Below are 13,627 nucleotides of genomic sequence, written 5' to 3'. Positions count from 1 at the left end.
CTTGTTTGGGAGCAGTTAAATAATCGTAGTGACACCACACAATAGAGGATTTTTTTTTTTTTTTTTGACAAATCGTTTGCGATAAGCCTCGAATCTAGCCATTCGAGGTATGCAATATTCATTATGTAATATATCGCATTATATTTTGAAGTATATATTCCCATATATTTTTGCTACATATGAGGTCTATGAAGCCCTGCACACCCACTGAAGCGAAGCAGGGTTGAGCCCGGTCTATGCACAAATCCGCCGCGAACTCTATGGGCGCCGCCATCTTGCCTGCCGCCCCCAGCTAACAAAAAAAGGTCCCCAGAACGTCCCCTGAATGGCCTCTGCGAACGTCCCCGAACGTCCATGTGTAGGGTCCTCTGGCTGTCCCGGGGACGTCCGCAAAGACGTCCTCCGGACGTTCACGGGGACGTTCACAGGACGTTCAGCGGCCATTCGGGACGTTTAGGGGACTTTCGATTAAGTCCTCTTATTGTTTTTTTATTTTACTTCTAGGTTAACAAAAGAACACAAACAAGTTGTAAGGAGAAAAATACATTTATTTATTTATAATAAATGAGCAGTTTCATAATTGTTGTGCTCTTTCCGTGTGTGTGTTATGCAGTTGTGCACGCGCGTCTCTCGTTGTCAGCTGTGGTAGTCCGATGGCAGTTTTTTCGATGGCTTCTAACCTAAAACGACAAAATGAACACATTCAATAATGTTTCAGGTATCGTTTGTCTATTAAGAAACATTTGTTACTGACAATTTGGATTCGTGAGACCAAGATTAGCGTACATTTGAAAATAGGCCGTAACGGTCAGCCGCGACGGACAACAACTTCAGCAAGCGTTTGTAAATGTAATCTTGTCATATAATTTAAACTTTACAAGATAAACAGTGGTTATGGTAGCTAATGTCTGCTAAACTAAAATTTAAAATACCTTTTCGACCGACGAAAGAGAAAACTCAAGGCCTCATCTGAGAAAATCACCGGCAGGACCGTTAACTGTCGACGCAGCCGAGCGTTGCCATGGATACATGCGCGTAACCTAAAGAATGACGTCACTCGATCGTCACTTGCTTGTATCTCACAGTGTGGCTATATTACACTTTTTGCCACATGCTATACCTTTCTTATGTGTAAAAATTAAAGTAATTTTTTTAAATAACTTTTCTTTAATAAAACCATGTTTGACAGGTATTTATGGGTATAGGAATTGTCTTACCTGTGTTATTTTCCAATTTCTTTGCCAGCAAAGTGCTTTTCCATTCTTCATCTTTTCTTTGGCTGCATTCATCAGTTGAAGTCAATAACATTATTTTAGAGCTCCAGTTCAGGGTGATTGGGACACTTTTTACCATTGAGATGACTTGGATAAAATGTCCCATTCTTATATTATCCCACATCTTATATTCAGTAGCCTGCTGTTGGGGGGCATCATGATTTTGATGTTTAAAATGATAACTGCTGAAAGCACACATGATCTGATGACATCTTTAATTAGTTAGTAGTAGGTTGAAGTTACTGCTTCATTTTACAATGAATGGGTCATTCTACAGAAAAGTCAACTTTTCTGTCCCTTTACAGAAATATTACACTTGAAAACACTTTTTTTTATATTGAAAACAATTTTTTTTTTATATTTTAATATGAAACAATATTTGAACAATTAAACCTTCTTGCGCATCAATGTGGCAGTATTTGTTTTTTAATTATAAAAATTCCAAACACCACAGAAGTGCTCGTCCCCACAGTCATGTGGGAAAGTGCTTTATTTTGAGCTCAGCAACAGGGTTTAAATACAATAATGTATGCATAACTGTCAAATATATTATGTAAATGACATAAAAAAACAAAAACAAATGCTGAATAAATATTATAAAATATATATAAAAAAACCCTGGTGTTGTGTCACTGGTGTTACCTTTAACAAAAATCTCTTATTTTGAAATAAAAATCACACTGTTGACATCAATTGACTACCTTCTTCCTATTTCCTGAAGATCCACGAAGAAAGACACATGGAAAGACCACTATCTCTTTTCAGTTATCAGAAATTTTAATTAGAAAATCATAATTTCATATGAAGCTTTTAGTTGAAGTCACTGGTGTGACCTACTTTATTATTAGGGAATTTTAAAAAACTAGAATACAAATGGATTAAACTACTTAATTTAGTGAATATACCATGATTGACAACATTTTTCATGAAAAATGTCACTGGTGTTACTGTCACTGGTGTTGTTTATAGAAAAAAAAACTTTATTCAAAGCTATTTATTTAGTTATTTTGCATAAAATAGCACTAAATAATGTGATTCTAACTTTTTTCCTATTGTTAATCCTCCTTTGGTCAGATATGGCTAAATTGAGGGTATTTGGCTAAACTGAGAAGCTGAGAAACAGCGACATTACGGACAGCGTATTTTACAGACATTTTTAAAATGTTGTTTATGATCTTTTACTGACTGCTTTCACTAAGTGTCAATGAAAAGTCTTTGATTCTTTAAAAAATGCAAAAAATTTAGTCTCCTCTCCTTGATTATAGTTGAAGAATAAGTAGGCTATCTTTGGTCGTATCTGTCACTGGTGATTCATTGTGTCACTGTTGTTACTGTTTTTTGTCTGTCTCATTAAATAAAATGTGTCATATGTGACATGATAATACTTTTACATTCATTGAATTCTGCTAAACTCAAGAATTAAGATGTAAAGGATTGCATTACTTGTTTATGACTGTTTTTCAAATATTTCCATTGTTATAGCAAATACATGCATAATTAAATTAGCATAATTCAATCACTTTTAACTAACCTGATTGAAAAAAAAAAAAACACATAATCTCCTTATTTTTTTCATTATCTTTTTTTCTGTAACTCTGACTGCATGTGCTGAAAAAAATTGAGAAATATCATTTCATAAAAATGTTTAAAATGCCAGAGAAGTATGGTAACACCAGTGACAAAAAAAATGGTACATGCTGTCTTTAAATGCACAAAATGATAATAATAATAATAATAATAATAATAATAATAAATCATAAAGCTGTCATTTGTATTCATAAAGTCAATGTGTAATATAATAATGTGGTCTAAGTTTAAACGTTAGAAAAAGAAATGCATTTTAAGACATTTTGTCATACCAAAAGTGGACTTTTCTGTAGAATGACCAGAATTCAACTACTATTTTTACTAAAACCATAATATCAACCTGCACAACAAAACAATCATGGTTTCTGTAAATCCATTATCATGTTTAAAGGGATTTTTAAGGAACACAACCTCCTTTAAATCCAGTAGGTTTAGTTTCATTTGCCCTTTGTCAGAGTTTCAAGGTGTAAGGTCTGTTGATAAAAGGCAACGCTGTTTTTTTTTTTACAAGTGTTGTTATGGAAATACCAGATGAGGAACGTCAGTAGGACTTTCGCAAACTGGCAAGGACTTGAATGTCCTCCGAACGTCCGTCAGCGAACGTTACAAAGCGGACCAAACGCGGACGTCCCCCGAACGTCCGGCGAACGTCCGCCAGCGAACGTTAAAAAGCGGACCAAACGCGGACGTCCCCGAACGTCCGCCAGCGGACGTTAAAAAGCGGACCAAACGCGGACCTTAACGGACGTTCACAACGTCCGGGGGACGTCCCTTGTTTGCTGGGTTAAGTGTGACGGTGTGACACTTGCCGGTGCCCTCTAATGACATTTCAATTAAAGTTCATCCTGCTCATTAAAGAAAATGTCTGGTGAAAGGGAACATGGGTAGATGATGTCAGGCAGTGGCCAAAACTTACCGATAAAGGTAATTTATTGACAACATAATGTAAAAATGTAATGTAATTAAGAAGTGTATTAATTGATGACAACAATAAAACCGAACGCTGTCATTACTAGCTGTGTTGCTAATATGTTCACAAGCTTAAGTTTCAAATAATTATTAGGCCATCCTTAAAAATATTCTTGTTTGCCATAACCCGACCGACCCTGTCAATTTAGGACCGACCCAATTAATTATTTTTTCCCCTTTTAGTCCGACCGACTTGCCGATTGTAATTGCGTTAAGACCCACAGATTTTTTTTTTTTTTTTACTCTTCAAACAGCTAATACAAATGCAATAAAATGTGAGACACACGCAATGACGCTTTTCACACGCTCTCACGCCACACATCCATTTTCTCACGCACAGAAAAATCGCGAAGTAAAGAGGACACAGAGACCGACAGACTAGACAGAGCAGGTTACTGATAGAAAAAAATCTCAGCTCTCAGATTCTGTCAATTTTATTACGAAATTCAAACAATAAATACCGTTTTGGTGCTTGTAAATATGACATGCTAGAAATACAGATTAAAAAATATTACAACATCAAACGACGTATAATGTTATGTTCTTGAAAACATGTTTTTCAAAATGGATTTATGTATTCACACTTACCTTCGTCTGAGGTAAATCTCTCAGAAATGACCGAGCTGTCAGCTAGCAGCCCCTCACACAGAACCTGTTTTGGCTGATATGTGTACTGTATTACATCTTTATTATATTTTTACTTATTAAATAAAGTTGTTATTATAATAAAAAATGCATTATATTTAAATTGTTATTTTTAAATAATACTGCCAGCTGATAGGGCTCTCTGTATGTTTACAGCATTAAGTTAGGTGAGTTGTTTTTTCTTGAGAAAAATGAATGCCTACCTTGTGTAGCCTAGCTAATATTTATCCAAATGAGTCAATATTAAATCAAATCACAATAATAATTAAATAATAATTGAATAAAAATAATAAAAAAAGTGTAGCTTACCAGCAATTGTAGCCTACCATGTAAACATTGTAACATGTCACTAAACCTAATAAAATTCAGCTTAGTTACTAAAATGTTTTGACAATCACAATACACTTAATGTGATGCAATAAAATTTTTTTATTTATTTATTTTTTTACATTTTTTTACGACCTACCGACCATTTTTTTATTTTTTTGGCTGTTATGGCAAACCAAAATAATTTTAAGGATGGCCTTAGCCACGACCAGTTGTAGCAATAAAATACATGTTCTTATAGGTATTCAAGATTATTTTATTAATCATCTGGCATGCGATGAGCCATCTCGGTTATGTGTTTCATCCACTTTTGACGCACATCTTGGTCCTCCGCTCGACCAGGAACTCTGTGCAATCCGTATGGCCGTAAACATGGGCAGTCAATGTGCAACAAAGCTTCGTGGATTACACAAACGGTTTTATTCCAGGCCTGTAGTTTTGTGCTGTTGTTAAAACAACCAACCACACAACACGCTCTGCCCGGCATCACTGGACAGCATAGGTACTAAAAACTATATAGCTAACATCTGCTACAGCCTACGGGACCAACCAAGCGGCAACCTCCCCCTGTTCTCTCGTGAAGCCAATACGGAAGTGAACTTAAACTGCGATTCATCGACTGGCCGCTAGGGACAGGCTCCAAAAGAGAGCAGAATCTCATTAGAGTCCATCATGTTAAATTGGCCAAGTTTATAGCAGAAAAAAACATGTTTACAAGTCTGGTTCAAATTGTGGTTTTGGTCTATACTGCTATTTTTGCCCTTCATGACAACTCTGAGGGGGGTGAATTTTTTTTATAACTTATCCGTTTAAATTATATTAAGCCTTAAAGTTCTGCATAATTAAGGGCGTGGTCACTTGAGTGACAGGTATATTGCCGCTGCTGTCTGTGAGCCGTCATGTTACCTCAGCTCAGCTGCTGAATTTGGCATCTCAGCTCGTTTTTGTGCTTTTTTCTGTATTATTTTATACAATTATAAAATATGGCTTGCTGCATAATATTCGAGACAGATGTCAGTCTGTGTACATGTGCATCGCATGGGGAAGAGACACAGAACACACGTTGTTGGATCGTCGTGGCATTGGCTAAAAGTTTTGGTTCCTGAGATTTACTACAACGACAATACCAGGAGGATATCAAAACTCCGACAGCACTGCTTGGATATTATAACTAAAACTGCTGCACTATTTTGAAAAAATTATACTTTGGATACGTGCTCATTAGTTTGAGAGAACATTTGAGAGATATACATCTGGTACATATATATATATATATATATATATATATATATAATAAGTGCCACGGAATGGATTCATCTCGCGATCTCTATTTCATTATAAAGGTATGAAATCCCATTTGATTTGTGTTATTTGCACACCCAACACAAATTAATTAGCCTACTGGTGTTGGAGCATCTATAACGTTATCGTAAAAAAATCACCGTAGATTGACAGTAATCCTTTAGTACTTTCTAATGATATTGCTATGTTTATTAATATTTTAGATAGTATCTAAGATAGATAGCTAGGGCGGGCGTGGTTTCAGCAACAAGTCGCATGGGCTCCAACTTCGTCCCGCCTCTTTGCCCATTTTCAGTTATCCGTGAGTGACGTGCGGTCACGTGCAGCTAAGATGGCCGCGGCCTCATTTGCGCGTCAAAACCATAGACATATAATAAACACTAGACGCCCTATTGGCCGCTTTGGACTGTTGCTGCGATACGTCAACGAGTCCGTCATATTGTGCGGGGCAAGACTGCGCTGTTAACAAACACAAGTAAACGGACGAGCTGCGGTTTTTCTGGATAAAAACAAAAATAACGTTTACATTTATCAACCAATTTCAGTGGTTTATAATGTACGTGGTGTACAAAAAGTTCTAGTTACTTAAGATCTCTATAGTTAGACATATAAAATATTTATTTTAATAAAAAATAGTCAAAGCTCAGGCTTGTCATGTATTTGACTGCTTCATTCTTGCATAAGAATTGTGAAAACGCCCATACTAAGATATAATTTAATTTTCACATTAAATTAAATAAAGTTTTCTTATTGTAAAAAAGGGATTTTCTGTATGTAACGCAATTTGAGCTTTTCTTGAACTTAGAATTGACCACCATTGATAAAATGAAACAAAAATCATCAAATACAAATCACACAGGCTGCTTTCTGTATTTTTATAGCACTAAAATGATACAGATAGATACTCCAAAAACATACAACAACAAAGATAACTGATGGATCCTTTATGGTAATACATATGATATGGTACATCTACAGTGCAATGCAAATAAAGAAATTGAGAATAGTAAATAGTTTGTTATACACTATAAGAAATAGTTTATGTAGTATATAATATAATAATATAGTCAATAATAAAGTATATAATATTGTCAATAAACAAACAGTATACAACAAATAAAATAGTAATGAATAGAACATTTATAAAATAGTATAAGTACAATAATATAATATCATAATATATTGATAATAGCATATAGTATAATAATATTATAATAATAGCAATAGAACATGTAGTATCATTTACAGAATATAGACAATAATATAACATAACTATAGGCCTAACAGATTGATAATTATAGTATTGGTATAATAATAATCGCAAATACAATGTAATATCAATTGCAGAATAATATAGACAATAATAAAAATAGTAAATTAAATAGTGACTTGTACAATAACAACATAGTATTGGTATAATAATAATAACAACAAAAGGCTATATATTTTCCATCAGTCTCTTGGAAATGGTGAGAACAGTCCACTGACAGGCTCTCCCCAGCTTTCCTTGAGGCTTGTGTAGCCCTGGTTGCAATGGGCTGAAAAAGAAATAAAAATATAAACAAATCACCATTTAATGGCAAACTTTTAAATAATGTAGATGAGTCGGGAAACTTCCCTTCTAGCTACTTACCACTGTCTCCTCAACTCGTTGTCTTTGTGAAACCTTAAATGTGTGAAAAGCTAGCCCACTAACTAACCTTAAAGTATAGATTAAGATTAACAAAATATCAGTCACCTAGCCGTAACGAGTAGGCTACTTGTCATTAAAGTCGGTTTTAATAAAATAGATGCATATTTAAACTTTAGTTTATAAAATAACATAAGCTAAAAATATATTAGAAATCATGTAAACTCACGTCTCAACTTTCACAGCTAATTAGTGACATCGCTAGCTATTTTAGTCTGACTGACTCCGGTGGCCAACTACTATCAATTATATAATGACCAAATACAACCAGAAACAAATGTTCAGTCTTACCTGTGAAAGGTTATTCCCCGAGTTTCAATTGTGCAGCGATTTGTACAGCCCCAAGCAGCACACGAAGCAGGCATTTTTCTCAATTCCAGTTATGAGCGTAATGCGAACGTTGCCCCGCACAACATGGCGGCGCCGTTGACGTACGGTCCAGCGGCCAATGGGGCGTCTAGTGTTTATTATATCTATGGTCAAAACTGCTATTCAGAACTCTATGGGTGACGTCACGGACACTACGTCCATATTTTTTTACAGTCTATGGTTTGTGGCCGACCAAGCACGCTATCCGGTAGGTGACGCTTGCTCTTATTGGCTATCGCGGTTATCACGTCAGCGGCAGCCCGCTCATTTGAGATCTGGGACATTCAGTCTCATTTGGGAGCAGTTAAATAATCGTAGTGACACCACACAATAGAGGATTTTTTTTTTTGACAAATCGTTTGCGATAAGCCTCGAATCTAGCCATTCGAGGTATGCAATATTCATTATGTAATATATCGCATTATATTTTGAAGTATATATTCCCATATATTTTTGCTACATACGAGGTCTATGAAGCCCTGCACACCCACTGAAGCTAAGCAGGGTTGAGCCTGATCTATATCTGGGTGGGAGACCTCCCCCAAGACGGGCTCATAAAATCTTCATGTGTGTGGATCATAGACTGTAAAAGGTGTGGATAGGCATGCGCGAGGCGAGTACTACTCTGTAAAAGAATGTGTATATGCGCATGCGCATAGTCTTTCTTTACAAAGTGACATCGCCAACTACTTCTCTGGCATGCGTAATACAGCATTTTAGTCGTTTGCGTGGATCCATGTGAATGGGGATTTTTGATAATGTTGTCATCTGTAGAAAGAAAAAAAAGTTTTTAGTACATAGTTGTCATGTAAACATACCTTTAGTGTTAGTTTTTCTCTTGCTGCTGAAGTTGTGTTAACTGTGGCACAAATAGGCAAGGGAAAAAGTAATGTTGACAACATGATGATAAAGAGGTTGTCATCATCTAGTGATCTCATCTTACACAGTGGGTTTTTTTTTTATCCTGTAGATGTAATGCAGTTAATTTCAACTTAATAGTCTGTTATAGAATACATCGCAGCATCAAGCATGTCACCATTGTTGAGATTTGTATTCAATTGTAAGAGGTTATAAAAGAGTTGGAAAAGCTGTTTGAGCAGCCTTGCGGCAGTCAACCTGAAGCTTTCACCTGCACACCCACTGAAGCTAAGCAGGGTTGAGCCCAGTCTCTATCTGGGTAGCTGCGGGAAGAGGTGTTAGGAAGGCCAGCAGGTCTGATCAACCTGTAGGCTGAGTGGGTCCTAATGCCCCGGTACAGTCGCTATAAGCTGTACTGTATAAAGGGTGTCACCTTGGTGTAAAATAGTCCACACATCACATACCGCCCAAAGCCCCCGTACAGTCGCCATAAACTGTACTGATAAAAGGGTTAAAATAAACCCCAGAAAATAAGGGGTGTAACCCTGGGGCAAAAAAAAAAAAAAAAAAATCCCTACATTATTTTCATATCACAAATAGTTCTTACAACTTACATGGAAGCACTATATATATATATATATATATATATATAAATTTTTTTTTTTTTTTTTTTTTTTTCATTACTATTTTTAATGATTTTGAAAGAACTCTCATATGCTCATCAATCCTGCATTTATTTGACTAAAAATACAGAAAAAAAGTAATATTGTGAAATATTATTACAATTTAAAATAATGTTTTTCTTTTTTTAATATACTTTAAAATACTTATTTCTATGATACAAAGCTGAATTTTAATCAGCCATTACTCCAGTCTTCAGTGTCACATGATCCTTCAGAAATCATTCTAATATGCTGATTTATTACCAGTGCTGGAAACAGTTGTGCTGTTTAATATTTTTTGGATAAATTTTTTTTTTTTTTTTTTTTTTTTTTTTTTTTAGGATTTTTTTTTTTTTTTTTTTTTTTTTTAGGTAGGAGTAGGTTTTGTATGGTAGAAAATGGCAAATTTGGTATTGTATAACCCTGCATAAGCCAACAATTTTTTTTTCATAAGCCAACAGAGGAAAAATGTATTGTTTCTAGGAATTAACGCGTCAAAAGCATAAACGAGTGAATTGTTGAACTGTTGGTGGCGCCAGAGGGTTTGAGGTAGAGACTCCAAATTTGCTATGGTAACATTTCAGACTGTCCTCTATCTGTGGCCCTTTTTAAAAATGTTACCATATTGTTCTATGGGCTGCCATAGACTCGAGCGGAAGAATTATATTAAGAAAACTAACCTTCGGTGCTTGACCTCTAATTATAATAATAAAACACTAATCCTCACATCACTAAAAGTGTATATGTGTATTTGATTGTCAAAATATTTGGTATTTGAACAATTTCATGGAGATATATTTACACTTAATTTTCACAACACATTTTACAAAAATATATTCAGAGATTAACATTTTTTCTGTTGTAAGTATAAACCCTCTGGGTTCTACTCGCACACCCTCTGAGTGGGACTTGAACCCAGGTTTGAGCCCCTGCCCCTTTGATCGCTACAGTGAAAGTGCCCTTTACGGTTGCATCGCGGTGCCCCCGCGTTCCCATTTCATTGAAAACTGACAGTCATTGAAATCTCATAACCGAATAAAACCGGCCGTCATTGAAATCTTGTAATGGAAAAAAACCAACGGTCACTGAAATCTCGTAAAAGAACAAAAAACTGTCATTGAACAAAACCAAAAAACTGTCATTGAAATCTTGTAAAGGAAAACAACAACTGTCATTAAAATATTGTAAAAGAACAAAGCATACCGTATTGAGATCTCGATCTCATTGAAAACTGACGGTGACTGAAATCTTGTAAAAGAACAAAACCGACTGTCATTGAATCTCATAACCCAGCAAAACTGACCGTCATTGAAATCTCACAAAGGAACAAATGATTGTCATTGAAATATCGTAAAAGAACGAAACATACCGTATTGAGATCTCGATCTTGATCTCATTGCAAACTGACAGTCACTGAAATCTCATGAAAGAACAAAACCCACTGTCATTGAAATCTCAACCCAGCAAAACTGACCATCATTAAAATCTCATTAAAGTACAAAACATACCGTCATTGAGATCACGATCTCGATCTCATAGAAAACTGACAGTAACAGAAATATTGTAACTGAACAAAACCAACTATCACTGAAATGTTGTAAAAGAACAAAACCGACTGTCATTGAAATCTTGTAAAGGAATGACACTGACTGCTATTAAGATCTTCTAAAGTAAGAAAACCGACCATGATTAAAGTATCGTAAAAGAACAAAACATACCGTATTGAGATCTTGATCTCATTGAAAACTGACAGTCATTGAAATCTCATAACCGAACAAAACCAATGGTCACTGAAATCTCACTGAAAACATACTTAAATTTTGATATCATTTCTATCGAGAAATTACTACTGTAGAAATTAAATATTTGTTTAATTCTCACCAAAGCTCGCTCTAGTTTGCTGTAGATCATTAAACTGTCACGCCGCCTCAGAAGTCTGATTGAAATCAGTTTCATGAGGTGCTTTCATGCACAAATGCTGCCTTACAAGTCAATCTTTTATAAGGCAGCGAGGCAGCAAGACTGCTACCTAGGTTTTCGGATGCAGCCTCTATGATTCAACCGGACCGCAACACCACACACCTGTTGATTGAGGAACGATCTCACGAAGTCTCGCGACATCAAACGAGAGAAAAACAAATGTGGGACAAACGATGTTGTCAGCAGGCTTCTGTAACACGTTGTGCTTTACAATAAAAAAAAAAAAATAGAAAATTAAAAGAATATGGGTGGTCTTCTTTCTCAATACTACACTTTCGTGGAATGTTTGTGGCCGCCAAGCACGCAACATCCGATAGGTGACGCTTGCTCTTATTGGCTATCGCGGTTATCATGTCAGCGGCAGCCCGCTCATTTGAGATCTGGGACGTTCAGTCTCATTTGGGAGCAGTTAAATAATCGTAGTGACACCACACAATAGACGAATTTTTTTTTTTTTTTTTTTTTTTTTTTTTTTTTTTGGACAAAAACGTTTGCGATAAGCCTCGACTCTAGCCATTCGAGGTATGCAATATTCATTATGTAATATATCACATTTTATTTTGCAGTATATATTCCCATATATTTGAAGCCCTGCACACCCACTGAAGCTAAGCAGGGTTGAGCCTGATCTATATCTGGGTGGGAGACCTCCCAAACTGGGCTCATAAAATCTTCATGTGTGTGGATAGGCATGCACGAGGCAAGTCCTCTGTAAAAGAATGTGTATATGCGCATGCGCATAGTCTTTCTTTACAAAGTGACATCGCCAACTACTTCTCTGGCATGCGTAATACAGCATTTTAGTCGTTTGCGTGGATCCATGTGAATGGGGATTTTTGATAATGTTGTCATCTGTACAAAGAAAAAAAAAGTTTTTAGTACATAGTTGTCATGTAAACATACCTTTAGTGTTAGTTTTTCTCTTGCTGCTGAAGTTGTTAACTGTGGCACAAATAGCAAGGGAAAAGTAATGTTGACAACATGATGAAGAGGTTGTCATCATCTAGTGATCTCATCTTACACAGTGTTTTTTTTTTTTATCATGTAGATGTAATGCAGTTAATTTCAACTTAATAATAGTCTGTTATAGAATACATCGCAGCATCAAGCATGTCACCATTGTTGAGATTTGTATTCAATTGTAAGAGGTTATAAAAGAGTTGGAAAAGCTGTTTGAGCAGCCTTGCGGCAGTCAACCTGAAGCTTTCACCTGCACACCCACTGAAGCTAAGCAGGGTTGAGCCCAGTCTCTATCTGGGTAGCTGCGGGAAGAGGTGTTAGGAAGGCCAGCAGGTCTGATCAACCTGTAGGCTGAGTGGGTCCTAATGCCCCGGTACCAGTCGCAATAAGCTGTACTGTATAAAGGGTGTCACCTTGGTGTAAAATAGTCCACACATCACATACTGCCCAAAGCCCCCGTACAGTCGCCATAAACTGTACTGATAAAAGGGTTAAAATAAACCCCAGAAAATAAGGGGTGTAACCCTGGGGCAAAAAAAATAAATAAATAAATCCCTACATTATTTTCATATCACAAATTGTTCTTACAACTTACATGGAAGCACTATATATACATTTTTTTCATTACTATTTTTAATGATTTTGAAAGAACTCTCATATGCTCATCAATCCTGCATTTATTTGACTAAAAATACAGAAAAAAAGTAATATTGTGAAATATTATTGCAATTTAAAATAATGTTTTTCTTTTTTAATATACTTTAAAATACTTATTTCTATGATGCAAAGCTGAATTTTAATCAGCCATTACTCCAGTCTTGTGTCACATGATCCTTCAGAAATCATTCTAATATGCTGATTTATTACCAGTGCTGAAAACAGTTGTGCTGTTTAATATTTTTTGGATAATATTTTTAAATATTTTTTTTAGGATTTTTTTTTTTTTTTTGTAGGAGGAGTAGGTTTTGTATGGTAGAAAATGGCAAATTTGGTATTGTAGAACC

The 13,627-nt window shown here is 35.6% G+C and overlaps 1 long non-coding RNA gene across 1 annotated transcript; it reads right to left on the bottom strand.

Annotated features, from left to right (window-relative positions):
- Positions 1–530: 530 nt before the first annotated feature.
- LOC125249768 lies at positions 531–1,806 on the bottom strand. Its single transcript, XR_007180635.1, has 2 exons — positions 933–1,806; positions 531–680 (listed from the first exon to the last, which is right to left on the bottom strand). It is a non-coding gene; the product is annotated as an uncharacterized LOC125249768 (long non-coding RNA).
- Positions 1,807–13,627: the final 11,821 nt, after the last annotated feature.

The sequence above is a fragment of the Megalobrama amblycephala genome, linkage group LG16 (assembly GCF_018812025.1).
Source record: "Megalobrama amblycephala isolate DHTTF-2021 linkage group LG16, ASM1881202v1, whole genome shotgun sequence".
Taxonomy (NCBI): Eukaryota; Metazoa; Chordata; class Actinopteri; order Cypriniformes; family Xenocyprididae; genus Megalobrama; species Megalobrama amblycephala.
This window is presented reverse-complemented; position numbering and strand designations above follow the sequence as displayed.